A 15,426-nucleotide genomic window follows, 5' to 3' on the forward strand; every position below is an offset into this window, starting at 1 on the left:
TTACTTTCCTTTGTATCTTTAGAGGCTCCGTGGACACAATGTGGGTTGTATATGGGTGTTGGGAATGTTAAGCAAGTTATGTTGTGTTTGATCACTTGTTCCACTCAAACTATAAGAATATGTGTATTTTGAGGTTGAAAGGCGAAATAGCAAATGAAACAATTTAGTATTGCATGAATGATCTTCCTATTATATAATTAATGAAATCACGTCTTTTCTTGATCATGGATGAGTTGGGTAGAAAGTATCTAACATGCTTGCTTGGTCGGGTTCACTCGACTGTGCGCCGGTTGCGCTTCCCGAGGTTGGGGCGTGACAGCGACAATACAAATTATTCCAGATTTTGTTTTCTAATATGTTCTGGAAAATGCCACAAATGCCCCGCGGTAGCCCAAAAATGTTAGAGTGACGTCCCATTTCGGCTAAGAAAGGGTAATTTCGTGCGGAGTTTATTGGGAGATGGCTTAAATACACGAGAAAACACCATTTTCGGGACTTTTGGATACAATTTCGACCTAAGGAGGCTTAGGAGGAGCTGAAAGAACACAAGTACAAGGATTTCATCATTCCTTCCTCACTCAAGATCCGGGTTAGGATTGAATTTATGTTTTTCTATACTTTCGTTACATTTGTGAAGAACTTCTCCATGTCTATGGAGTAGATCCTTTTGGGTTTTGATGGATTTGGTGTATTGATGATTGTTTGTGGATTATAACTCTATTTTTATATATTTGAATCGTTTTTGGAAGATTTAATTGTTGCATCTATATTCACTTGTTCTTGTAATTGAAAGAGGCATAACTTGTAATATCTTTACATTATATTGTTGGTTGAGTTCATAGATTCTTCTAAATAATCGAAAGAGGCTAGTTGAATCATTGATTAAACCTAGTTAGAAGGATAATCGAGAGAGGTTCTCCTAAAGACCAATCCATTACGCATTCTTGCATATCTCCACAGAGCTTAAATTGGTTCATATTGAGAGGTTGAGACTTAATCGAGAGAGGAGTTTCTACTAAATAATTGTACTGATAATTAAGTGAATTTGAGAGAATCACTTAAACATTAGAAGTGAATTATCTAGAGTTAAATCCCAGACAATTATCTTGCACCTATCCTATCAAAACTCTATTTTCTCCCATTGATATCTTTCTTTGCTTAGTCCTTGCTTCGATTGTCATTCGTCAATTAGTTCTAGATTCTTAATTAATTTTAGTATTAACCACATAAATCTAAATTGTTGATCATCTTGGATAACAATCTAGCTACAAACTATGATAATACTGTTTAACTCCAATCCCTGTAGATACGACATTACATTATACTATATTCGACTAGAGAGCATATATAAGTGTGTGTTTTGCACTCGTCACCAGACCGCCAATACTATATGGTCGTGTAATCTCAATTGCTCTACAACTATCGATATGATGATGTTGGCCGAGCTACCTGGATTAATCAATACACGTTTAACTCGAGATTTATTGATAAGTTCGGATATTACTAGTGCATTATTGTGTAGCTGCACGATGCCTTCGGCATCCTCGTCGTCGAACGAAATGGTTCCTTTCGTGACATAATCTCGGGTGCATTTCTCCATTGTGATAGATACTTTAGTGCGCATTATCATTGGCCCTTGATGGACATCGACCCCTGCAATGATCATGTTGATGACGTGCTGAGGCTCCTCTTGTTCGTCCTGTTTGTTGGCGTCCCCATTCCTGAAGTGGGTTTTGGCCCGATCACTCAAAAATTCTCGGAGGTGCCCGTTATCTAACAATCGTGCAACTTCTTCTCTCAATTGTTGACAATCCTCTATTATGTGGCCATGAGTGACGTGATACTTGCACATCAAGTTAGGATCTCGTTGGGTAGGGTCAGATTGCAATGGTCGAGGCCACTTAGTCTTCTTGATGCCCCCGATGACTGATACGATGATGACGGAATCAACGTTGAAGTTATACTCTGATAATCTTGGTGCTTCCCTACCCCCGAGCGGCCTATCGGAACCATTTTTTCTCATTAGACCTCGGCTACTTGGCCTTCGATCGCCTCTCATTTCGTTCCACGTGGGCTGATGCCCGAACCCATTTCCCTTTCGATCCGTGTTGTATGGCTGGTACCGATCCCGAACTGGCCTTGGCTTATGATCGACGACTCTCTTGGACCTGTCGTCGGCCCTGAAGGGATAAACAGACCCAGAAGGGGCTCCGAGTTGGTCGTCCTCGACTCTGATCTTTGACTGGTATCTATTGTGGACGTCAGCCCAAGTTACCGTCCAAAATTTATTTAGCTGATGTGAAGCCAAGGAGCTTCGCGGGTTAAGTCCTTGAGTAAATTCCTGAACGACCCAATCATCTGCGACCAGAGGCAGGTCCATCCATTCCATCTGGAACCTCGATACGAATTCCCTGAGCATCTCGTCGTCCCTTTGTTGAACCTTGAATTTCTGTTCTCGACCTTTAAGGCCCTGGAATTGGCCTTCATGAAAGCATTTGCAAGCATAACAAACGAGTTAATGGAATTTGGGAGTAAGTTGTGATACCATATAATTGCTCCTTTGGACAAAGTTTTCCCAAACTTCTTTAGTAACACCGACTCGATTTCATCATCTTCCAAGTCGTTCCCTTTGATTACACATGTATAGGAGGTCACATGCTCATTCAGATCCGTGGTTCCTTTATATTTTGAGATGTCGGGCATGCGAAACCTCTTTGGGATCGGCTTCGGTGCCGCGCTCGGAGGGAAAGGCTTCTAGATAAACTTTTTGGAATCCGACCCCTTCAATATCGGGGGTGCTCCCGGGATTTGATTGCCCGTGGAATTGGGTGAGTCAGGTTTAGTCGTATCACATCAATTATGTCATTTTATTTTTTTACTATATCATTAACTACATTATGACCTAATTCTTGTTTCAGCATACGTAGACAACCTGAAAAAGTTCGATCATACTAATAAGAAAATTCATTCGTTTTTTCGTGTTCTCCCCTTAAATTTATGACCGGAAAAATTATGAATTTATATGTTCAGCGTTGCAAATTTAGAAGATACCTAATCTTTTTGCTTTTAACAATCATCGATCGAATAGGATCAACCTTAATCAGTTTGCAACAATAATAATATACCCAGTATTATCCCATACCGTGTGATCTGGGGAAGGTAGTGTGTACGCAGACCTTACTCCTGCCTCGTGGGGATTAACTTAATCAGTTTGAACTTGTATTTTTTGTATTTTTTCTTTTAAGATTAGTGTTACTCAATACAAATATGTTTTAATATTATATGATATATTATTTTATATTGATTGATATTTAAGTTCAAAAAGTGAAGTTTCCTGGTGTAACTTTACGATTTTAACCTTAATTAGCCCTTTGTCCAGTGGATTTTTACCCAAATCTCAGTTTCCGCAAAGGCACATAAACAAAATACTACTACACCACAAAGGGGTTAAGATTCTGAGTCAAAGCTTGACAGTCTCCCACGCCGCCCCCAAATCCCAACATCTCTTTTCAGCCAAGGTTAGTCTTATGGGTCGCATTTTCTCTTCCCAAATCCCAACTTCTTTTGTTCTTCTATTTTGTTAGTATTTAGAAGGCCTTGTAATTTTAGATTTTTGCAGCTTTATCTGTTTTGTACGTTTCACTCTCTTAAAACATGTTCTATGCTTCCTTGTACAATTTAAGCTGCTGAAACATTAATCTTACAGTACTTGAATATAGTCCGATGTATCTGTACAAAAAGCAAATGATAGATGTAGTTTGACAGTTTCAACGTTTCTACACTATATTTTATGTAGTCTGTTTATTCTCGTTAATCCCGGTTCCCAATTGCATTTCAGGACCAAACAAATCGAGAAACCCTAAGAAATGATTAGCTCAGTGGCGAAGCATGTATCCACCATCTTCAATCGACCGAACGTAGCCTTGTTGAACCCACTAAGTTGGGAGCAGCAGCTACAACAATGGCGGGGCATACGGGTGAAGGTGCGGAACAACAACCTAGACCAAGCACTGTTCTTGATGCAGAGAAAAATGCAGTCCAGCGGAATGGAACGCCTCATAAAGCGTGAACAGCTTCACCACATCAAGAACTCGGAGAAGCGTGTCTTGGCTCGTAAGCTCCTTGAACGTAAACTCCGTTCTCAAGACCTTGCTCGTAAGCTCAAATCCATCCTCATCAAGAAAGTCAGGTATGAAAAACAAAGAAGGAATGAATTTCGACTTGGAGTGAAATAGATATAGAGGATTCGTATAGGCTCGCGGCGGATGTAGCTGTTTGGTTATGAGTTCATCCAAACCCAATATTTTCGACATGGAATATAAATATATATGTGCATACCTACTAAAGTTTCAATAAATGTTATATCTGAACCCATAATTTTATAAAAGTGCAATGAGTTCAATGCTAAAAGATTTAAAGATCAAATCCATCAAGTTTAAATCCTAGATCTGCTTTTCATATTGCTGAACCCCCCACTAGTTTGGGATTGAGGTGTAGGTATCGTTTATGATGTTTAAAGTATGGAAATGTTACTGGGAAGACTAAGAATGTTGTGGATTTTATTAGTGCCAATGGTGGACTGTGTTGGGGAGATAGCAAGCTGGTGTTATGATAAGCACAAGCTAGATGACATGAATTGATTGATGATATTGACTAGAATTCAAAGAGATAGTTCTATTCCTCAAGGAGGGCATTGGAAACAGTAGAAAAATAGCAACTTGAGAACTTGTAGCTGACTAATTTGTGCTATGATAGTGTAGGAAAGATTGCATCGCTCTAAATGGATCTTGTTGGGAACGGAGCAAGCTGCTTTTATGTTAATCACATGCTAAATGACATGAATTGATTGCTGATGATGACTAAAATTTGCGGAGATAGTTATTTCCCACAATGAGGGCAAAACAGAAAGAGAAAGAAACTTGAGAACTTAAGTTAGACTAATTTTTGCTATGATGTGTAGAAAAGATTACATTTATCTTAGTGCAAAAGAGTTGGCTTCGTAATAAGCTTCAACTGCTTAGAGCGCATTGTTGCATATGGGTGGCTTACCGTGAGGAGTTCCGGTTTGCTCTACCTTCCGCGCACAAGGTTTAGTTTTGCTTATTTAAGATGTGTGAAAATTGTAACTGATGTTTAGTTGTCTAGGAAGTTGATTTACTCATGTTAGCGAACAATCTCCAATTTTTTTGGTACCCTCCCCAGACCCCACGGTGTGGGATAATACTGGGTATGTTGTTGTTATTGAAGACATAATTAAGTAAATAAAAAGTGTGTGCTTTCTAACAGCTTAAACTTTTAGATGAGGTCATAGGTTCGAGTCTCACCGCCACCTAATATCAAAAAGAATTTTCATGTGCTAGGCTCATAAAAAAGAATCAAGCCCGCACATGAGGGACCGTGTTGAAGACATAATTAAGTAAATAAAAATTGTGTTCTCTAACAACTTAAGCTTTTAGATGAGATGGTCACACACTTGAACAATAAGCATCCGGAGGATGCAAATGGTTACAAAAGGAAATTAGGTCTAGTAACTAGGTAAAGCTTAGGGAGCTAACAAAATCTCTGATATGTTCGATACTATTTACATTGTATAAGTTCCTCCAACAAAAAAAATTTAAAAGACACCTAACCTTTAAAGAGTGATTGGAAGTTGAGATTCCATCAAAGCATCTATGGTTTCTCTCTGGCCAGGTACACCAAAAACATGCATGCAGGAACCATTTTCCAGATATTCTTGATGGCTTTCCCAACTCTCTTCAGCTCCCAGCTTGCATAGCATCTCTAATATTGTAGGGCATTATCCACCGCACCCCAAAAATACACTAGAACATGCTCCAAATATCCCTTCTACTTTACAATGGAAAAAAAGATGAAAGACATTCTCTGCTCTGGCCCATGTAACACGTATTGCACAGTTGAATGCAGCAACAACAATAACAACAAACCCAGTATAATCCCATATAGTGGGGTATGGGAGGGTAGTGTGTACACATCCTTACCTCTACCTTGTGGAGATAGAGAGGCTATTTCCAATAGACCATTGGCTCAGAAAGCATAAACACCATATTAATGAAGAGAATAACAAGCACAACAACGAGAAGCCATGTAAAAGCAACATAAATAACACCCAGATAATAAGATGATCGAAATGAAAGAAACGACAGGTAGTCATAGAAATCTAATACCAATAGAATACGAAAGTACGTTCTAATACTACCAGTATGAACATGGAGAACACTAAACTAACTAACCTGCTACCCTAATCCTCGACCTTCATACCTTCCTATCAAGGGTCATGTCTTGTCAGCTGAAGTTGCACCATATCTTGCCTAATCATCTCTCCCTAATTCGTCTTCGTCCTACCTCTACCACTCCTCAAGCCCTCCAATGACAACCTCTCACACCTCCTGACTGGGGCGTCTGTGCTCCTCCTCCTTTCATGTCCAAACCATCTAAGCCTCGCTTCCCGCATCTTATCCTCAATAGGGGGTCACACTCACTGTGTTCCGAATAACTTCATTCCTAATCTTATCTAACCCTGTGTGCCCGTACATCCATCTCAACATACTCATGTTTGCTACCTTCATCTTCTGGATATAAGAGTTCTTGACTGACCAACACTCAGCCCCATACACCATAGTTGGCCTGACCACCACTCTGTAGAACTTACCTTTAATATATGCTGACACCTTTTTATCACACAAAACACCGGAAGCAAGTTTCATTTCATCCATCCCACCCCAATACGATGTGTGATATCTTCATCGATCTCCTTATCCCCTGTAAACTTGACCCAAGGTACTTAAAACGTACTCTCCTAGGGATGAATTGTGAATCCAGCCTCACCTCCCCTTCCACTTCCTGAGTCGCCCCACCGAACTTACACTCTAAGTATTCTGTCTTAGTCCTACTCAACTCGAAACGTTTAGACTCCAGGGTCTGCCTCTACATCTCTTACCTCGCGTTAACACTGCCTTGCATCTCGTCAATCAATATAATGCCGTTTGCAAATAACATGCATCACGACACCTCCTCTTGGATATAGCGCGTCAATACGTCCATTGCCAGGGCAAACAAAAAAGAGCTGAATGCCGACCCTTGGTGCAACCCCATCATGACCGGAAAGTGGTCCGGGTCCCCTTCCACTCTCCTCACTCGGATCTTAGCTCCATCGCACATGTCCTTAATTGCCCTAATGTAAGCAACAGGTACACTTCTAGCTTCCAAACATCTCCACAGGACCTCCCTCAGGACTTTGTCATAGGCCTTTTCTAGTTGAATGCCTCTTTTGCTAAGGTTATCTTGAGTCAAATAAGCTTGCCAAAGGACTGTCTCCGTTTAAATATGCATGTGCATATCTAATGTAACAAAAGGTGGGGCTAAAAGGAGTCAAATATTAAAATTATAATGCAGATAAGGCCTAAATGTGTGCAATGTTTGCAGGTTGTTTGATCACTGAACTACTCTAGTGCCTTGTCATTGGGTGTACTTTACGTAGTGATGACTGAAGGGCAATTTTATCTGATTTGGAATTGACGCTTTCTTTCATTTGGTTTATAAGACAATGATTTAAGAAGTTGATGTCCATTGCACTTTACCCTTTACAAAAGGGAAGAGCTCAGGTGTAAACATCAGAAGTAACCACATTTACTAACGATACGTGGAATTCATGTATAAGTGCTGAATTTAGATAAGTTCCTTGAGTTGAGATACAATGTATGCAGATGTTTCGATTCTCTTATCTTTGCCGTGTCAGTATTCCAAATTTAAATATACCAGCTTCAGAGTTTAGGATCTCGCGGGCATTTCATTAAATGAAGGGATGGGACACATGGAGAAATGCAAGCACTGTGTAGTCTATTTGTTCAATCTTTCTATCTTAGAACTAGCATTCGTTCACAAAATGACTAAAATGATTCTGGTGAACATTAGCCATTTCTCGTTCTCGTTCACTGCTCATTGGATGTACGGGATATTAGACATACTAGTCTGTCGTCAGTGCTCTTGTTCTGGATTCACCCCTCCAATTGAAGGGCCAAAAGCTTAGTGGTGCATGGAGAGTGGAGAACTACAGGGCCCAAAGGAATATGAAGCTGAAAGGTATGGTGAGGACGAGGTCATGGGTATCTGGCAAGCTAAAAAAAGGAGGCTAGGAGCTTTCTGTTCTTGGAAGGAAGTGTACATTTTCCTAGTTTTTCTTACTGAAGATCATGAGTTACTCATGTTGTGGAATAAGACTAAGAAAGGATTATCTTGTTCATCGTTGTACTCTAAAATATTAGAGGCAACATAAAGCATGGGGTCCAAGGACAAAACTAGACACCGGGTAAGAATTTCTCCAAAAATGCCATCTAATTGTCATCCACACCACTGAGCAAAAGAAAAAGGATATATTGGGAAAGAAGACCTGTGCACTCAGCTGTTTTCTTTAGCTGACCGACATAATCCTTTTGTCTCACTCTAATTGTGCACAAGCTTAATAGTAGAGCATGAAAATATTGGGGAAATTAAGTCCTTGTAGAAATTTTTAGAGCAAATGAAAGTGATACATTCAGTCAGTAGAAAGCTTTCTACTTAACCTTTCTAATATAAACAACATTTTATAGCATATGCACATGGATTTAGAGGGAATATTGGGAAGCTTTTAATGAGTGAAGCTTTGACACTCCCCATTTATAAGAAGGGTGTAAAAGGGGAAAAAAGCGTAGGTATTGCTTATCTCAAACTTGAAAATAGGATCTTGCATCTGCTGCCATCCTTTTGGCATTGCTTGCTTTCCTTTGTCTTTCAAGCTTCACGTCTGTTGCCAACTCCATCCACAGCTGCCTAAGCGAACTGCACTTGAGATGTTTGTCATTTGCAGATGAAATCTACTTACATTTAATTGTAAAATTATATTTTGAGCTGTGAAAAGTCATTTTATGACTCGCAATTCTTCTCCCAGAGGGAAAACAATATAACAGGATAATTGCTCGAGATATGCTTTTGTTTCCTGTTCACATTTCATGGGTTTTGAAGCATTTTTTGTTAAGACTCTCAGCTAATATAGCTTTGCATGATTTTTTGTATTTTCATTTTTTTAGTCTGTTCCTTCTGATTAAAGTAAAACACTTTTCTCACATTGCAAATTTCTTGTATATGACCATTCGAAACTGCTTTCATTTGTAAATTGACGGCCGTGACTGCTCTGCCTGCAGGGGTTTATAAAGGAAGATGTTCCAGCAGAGTTTTCTTCATCAACTTTCTGGACTTGGCTGGCTGATTGCTACTGAACCACCATTTTCTTGCACCTTGTTACGTGGACTACACTTTTGAGAATAATGTTTTCATTTCTATTAGATTTCTATCATTGATGTAGAATTTTGGCAAGTGTTAGTGGAAGTTCATTTTGTTGAAATATTATAATTTTAGTCTGTTTTGTTTATGCAATGCTTCTCTGTACGCCCACATTTGTCAGATGCACCATTTAAATTGCTGTTCATACTAATATCAGGATAAAAAATATTCAGGTTCTAATCTAGTCTTCTTACGTAGTAGACCGATTTTATTAGTTGTATCTTTGTGCATATCAAAATGCTACATCTTTTATTCATCTGACTACATATATGGAAAAATTAACTTCTTGTATAGCACCTTATTGAAACCTTGTTTTCCTGCATTAGCTGTTTCTATTGTTGCGGCTAGCAGGTTTGTGTATTTCTTTTTTTTTGTGTGCTACCTTATAAATAAATGTTGGTGTAATGCAGTACTAAGAAAAGAAGAATTAAAGTAGTTTGGAGGGCAAATGTTGGGGAGCATTGGGATATAAGTTTTGATTTATCTCTTTAAAATAACAAAGAGAGAAAGGGGGGCGGGGGTAGTTTCTTTGGGTGCTGATCAAATAAATAAGAAAAGAAAAATAGCTGATAATTGTCATTTCACGGGTTGATCGTTGAAATTTCATTTATGAAGCAGCTATCTTGGCTATTGGTAGGGTATATCCTTAATTTGGAAGCTTGCTACCATGGCGAGTAAAGATTCAAACAGTAAGTATTCATGCTCCGGCATATATCTCTTTAAAAAAACTTGCTACTCTAGCTATTTGGTTTGTCTGTTACATTTTGTTTTTGCCTTTCTTCAGAAGGAAAAAAGAAAGAAGTCAAGAAAGAGACCGGTCTTGGTCAGGGAAAAAAGAAAGAAGTCGAGAAAGAGACAGATCTTAGTCTCTCTTACAAAAAAGATGAAAATTTTGGAGAGTGGTATCCTGAGGTATGCTTGGAGATCCAACTATATGTTCTATCAAAATTTGATAATATATACCTATTCATTATTGGACGATGCATCTGTAGTCATTTTCTTTGGTGCAAGAAGAAAGATGGAACAATCTGATTGGGTTGCGAGACCTCCAATTTCCTCATTTCTGTCTTTTCTAATATTTTTGTTTTCCTTATATTTGTCTGTTTTTTCCATTGGGCATCTAACAAGAAGTTCGGATTCGGCAGGTGCCTCATTCAATTGGTGGGATGGGCGGCTTTGATTAGCCAAACATCTTTGTTTTTCGTAGTCATTTTCTTCTATTTTTTTTTCACTATAATTTCTTGTCCAAATTCACAGATTCCCCAATTTTCTTCTGCTACTGAATGCTTCTCTCAATTCTTTCTTTGTCCAGTGTTTTAATGGGCAGAATTTTGTTTAACCAAACTTCTATTTTTTTCCTTGTCATTTATTTTCCGTCTCTTTTCCTTATAATTTTGTCCAAGGGGATTTTATTTTTAATTGATAACCACGAAATCCCCCTGGCCAAGGGCGCACAGCTCGAAACTTAGTGGATAATAAGCTCCCCCTCTACCATACTCCACTTAAATACCAAAAAGCCTGCGGCCGGGTTCAAACCCGTGACATGAGCTTAACCCATGCACGCTTCTTCAACAGCTGCTTTCATCTGTTTCTCTGATACATTTTGTTTAAATTTCTGCTCTCTATATAGATGCTTTATGTATTATTTTTTATATATATGAGTTCCTTCACATCATATATGAAAATATTAACTTAAAACATATGAACATAGGTTGTCGTTAATGGTGAAATGATAAGCACTACGACATATCCGGCTGTTATATTCTACGCCCCATGGGCAATGTCTATCTGGGAGATATTGCAAGTAAGCTTGACCATGAAATGATTTTCTTTTTCTCCTGCTGCTTATTAATTGAGGACATTTATAATGGATTCTTAGCTCTGTATGTGCAGGTGTTTTTTGATGCTGAAATTAAGAAAATGAAGATAAAGAACTCTTACTTTTCTTTGTTTGTGTCCCCTGCTGTTCTACAAAAGGAAAAGGACCACATAGAGGGAATTGCTCCTGAGGGTAGACTTGGCACTTTTTTAACTTAAGCGTTATAGTGTCAAGTTTTTCTGCTTTTAGCCTGTGAAGCATATTAGAAGCTTGTATAATGTCTTCTAAATAAATGTTTACTCCACATTTTCCTTACTTTCCCGCTTTTGTACCTTGATTGCTGAAGTTTCCTGAAGCTTTCAAAAGTACCTACAATAGGAAAATTTTTCTCCTGTTACTCATGCCGCCTATTGCTGATTATAGCGCTTAATAGTGACGGGGTTTTGCCTTTCTTTTTTTAAATTTCATCATTATAATTTTAGAAAGTCGTCATGAAATTGGGCCGCGTAGGATTCTGAGAAGCGAGGAATTTTTTTGAGTTATCTTTAGTTTTGTGGTAATAGTAATAACTTCATTGTGGTATCAAGTATCATACCATGGTGTTAAGTTGGTATCATCACTTGTGCAATGTATTGTTCCTTTCAATTTTGATAACTATGCTAACCATGGGCTGTAATCATTCTTCAGAGTGGTTCTGTTACAAAATATGGGGACTGAATTGTGTTATAGACTTATTATTATTATGCCCATAATGGGTTTATGTCATTCTTCAGGTTGCTTGGGTTACAAAATCTGGTGAGTCTGATTTGGAAGTACCCATTGCAATTTGACCAACTAGTGAAACAGTGATGTATCCTTACTTCTCTAAGTGGATAAGGGGACATCGTGACTTGCCCTTGAGACTCAACCAGTGGTGCAATGTTGTACGATGGGAGTTTAGCAACCCTACCCCCTTTTGAGTTTATTTTTGTCTTACATCCTTTTGCCTTTCCTTTGTGGGCATGTTAATGTTATTCAAGTGCAGCAAATGTTTGCAGCTTAGATGACAAAAACTCCATTTTAATCCCAAATTCTTTTGAGGCCTTCGGGATGTGTGTGGTAATGATTTGCTTATGTTCCTTATTCAGGAGTCGTGAGTTTCTTTGGCAAGTAGGACACACTGCTTTTGCAACAAAGGAGGAGGCAGATACCGAGGTATTCAGATATTCTTGGAGTATGCATATCAGCAACTAAAGTTCTTTTAAAACAAAAATTAAACAATGCATTTCAGCAACTAAAGTTCTTTGAAGACAAAAACTGAATCTCTTATTGAGCTGCATCTTAATACCTTAGTATAGTGCCTAATTTGATTGCATTTGATGCAGATAGCAATATAGTAACTCTGTAAGATCGTTTTACAGTGAATCTTCCAATTCAGTCTTTGTGTGTGTTATATTTGCTTTATGATGTCAAGTTAGTCTTTCCAGTGTTAATATTGACCATCTAAAAGAATTTCTTTTCTAAATTGTTGTTGGTTTTGTGGGGAGAATAATAGTTGATTTTTAGATCTAGACAGAACTAGAAGGTGCTTCTAGGACAAACAACTTAGCATTTACTCCAAATTACAAGGACTGACCTGCTAACCTGTCTTGACATGAGATGATCTCGGTGCCTGTCTCCATGAAATGAAGATGATACTGACGCCAAGGCAACAAACTTAAGGAACATGGCATTTTGCTTCTTCTTTTTTCGGTCGGAGGGAGGGAGGGAGGGAAGGAAGGAGGGAGGGAGTTTTCTTCTCATTGATTGATCTGTAATTGGGCTGTTTATGAGCTTTGGCATTTATTTACCTCATACAATGTGTTAATAGCTTAGGCCGTTGGAAGGATTGGGAGATAATATATGAGTCATATGGTCTTCCCGCTTCAATTTCTGCTGCTTCAGACAGATATTGAAATAATCCTACATCTATGTTTTGTCTTATTTGAACTTGGTGCAAATAAGAAAAAACTGAAAATGTGTATTCAGTTTCAAATGGAGAATGTGGATAAATCAGATTTTGCTCTTTTATTAGGGTTAAATTGGTGAAAATTATATTAAAATGAAGAATGTATCAGATTGTAGCTTTCTTAGAAAGTGAAATTATTTGTATGATTGCATAAAGGAAAGGGAGTGGTCAATCTGTATATAAAAAGTAGAATCACTCGATTGAACTATGGGACATTCTTAGTACGGATATGAAGTATTACTTTAGAGTAATAGGGGTTAGTATCACAACTTGCAAATAAGCTACTTTCATGTATTTTTTGCTACCTTGGAACTGGTGTTAAATTTTGGGTCAGGTCAGCCATAAGACTAGTTTCAGAAATTCTGTTCCAACACTTGCAGACAGCTGCCTTCTACGTTGATACACTATTGTCCTTGTGGATAAAGTATGTTGAGACCTGTATTTCTTTGCCTGCTACTTAAACATCAGTGGAGACTACTTTATGTTTCTCTTTGGCTTATCCTTCTCCATTTGCTGTCGATTTCTTCTAATAGTCTTCTTATCTTGTATGATTGGTGAATAAATCTGAGCAAATTAGTGGAAAAGCTTCTGTGAGAATTAGTTGCTTGGCACTAAGGTGCCTTGATTTGACCCAGAAAAGACTTGCTGCTAAGCGTTCTACTTCTCTGTTCAAGTTCATACTATTTTTGCTTATAGAATTATGGTCTTTTTCACTAATGCTGATCTTGCGACTATCTTTGATTCAGGTTCTTGGAATCTTGGAATTGTATAGACGTATATATGAAGAATTTTTAGCCGTTCCAGTCAGTAAGGGAAAGAAAAGTGAGCTTGAGCAGTTTGCCGGTGGGCTCTACACGACTACAATTGAGGTATCCAGGAGCACATCTGTGTCGACTTTGTTTGGCGGTTCCTAACAGTGTTTATTTGTCAGGCTTTTATCCCTAATATTGGCCGTGGTATCCAAGGTGCAACTTCACACTGTTTAGGCCAGAATTTTGCAAAAATGTTTGAGATCAGTTTTGAAAATGAGAAGGGAGAGAAGGCTATGGTCTGGCAGAACTCATGGGCTTATACTACTAGAACAATGAGAATTCAAAGCCATTTAGCTACTGTCTCGTCACTTTTTTTACTTTGGAGGTCAAGCTAACATTTTTTTTTGTGTGTGCGCGCGTGCTATGACAGATTGGTGTTATGATCATGGTTCATGGGGATGACAAAGGCCTGGTCTTACCTCCTAAAGTAGCATCAACTCAAGTAATTGTTATTCCTGTGCCATACAAGGATGCAAATACTCAAGGGATCTTTGATGCTTGTGCTACTACGGTTAAAAAGTCTAATGAATCAGGTTGTATACGGTAAAAATCGGTTAGTCTTTCGTACGAACTGGTCAAAATGGTAATGCATTGGATCGGAGAAGCGTCTTCATAATATCAGGTTGAGGTCCGAAGTCAGGTCACCAAGTTTCGATCCCTAGGGACCGATCAATGTCGAGCTCGATATCATTATCGAGCTCGAATCCAAATCGAACTATGATGCAAAGTAAAGTTATCGAGCTTATGAGGCAGACACCGACCAACACTGACCCTGAATCAATACAAGGATCCGAGTCGGAATTGAGCTCGAGTGAAGATCGAGAGCTCGAGTCGATACCAAGCTTGAGTCAATATCGAGCTCATAGACAAGAGCCGTTGCAATCCCACTAGAGGAGAGAATCCTGCCAGAAATTATGGAAAAACTGATTTATCATGGGTCTCCCACTATGTATTTTTAATTATATCTAAAGTAGGATCTCTCCACTATAAAGAGGATGATTATTATTTCTGTAAGGACCAAGTTTTTGCATACATTATAACTGAGATATCATACACTCTTATATTGAAGAGTTATCCCTTTTTAGCTTCATAAATAGATTCATCTTGCTTAATCTATAAACCATCTTCTTCCCAACCTTGCTTATTTTTCATTCTCTACAGTCAACACTTGATATTTCTATTCATTCTTACGATTTGTGTTAAGTTATACCACATACCCTTAGAACTACGTACAAATTTAACTTAATCCGTTTTTTCGGGTAAACAGTTTGGCGCCTACTGTGGGGCTTAGGATAACAGTGGTTATTTGATACGAATATGCTAAACGCGCGCTCTTACACTTGTTGCTGAAAGTATCTTTGATTTCGAATTAGCAACAACGAACTCTCAATGGCCTTACCTATCGACAACGAAGCTGGCCTTCAAGGAGAAAACAACAACTTGACAACCGGGGTCGAAAGACCGCTTGTCGA

General features: G+C 38.5%; 1 pseudogene; it reads left to right on the forward strand.

The window, feature by feature from the left end:
- Window positions 1–9,203: 9,203 nt before the first annotated feature.
- Window positions 9,204–15,022, forward strand: LOC107800356 (proline--tRNA ligase, cytoplasmic-like; annotated as a pseudogene).
- The last annotated feature ends 404 nt before the right edge of the window (window positions 15,023–15,426 follow it).

This window comes from Nicotiana tabacum, chromosome 4 (genome assembly GCF_000715075.1).
Source record: "Nicotiana tabacum cultivar K326 chromosome 4, ASM71507v2, whole genome shotgun sequence".
NCBI lineage: Eukaryota > Viridiplantae > Streptophyta > Magnoliopsida > Solanales > Solanaceae > Nicotiana > Nicotiana tabacum.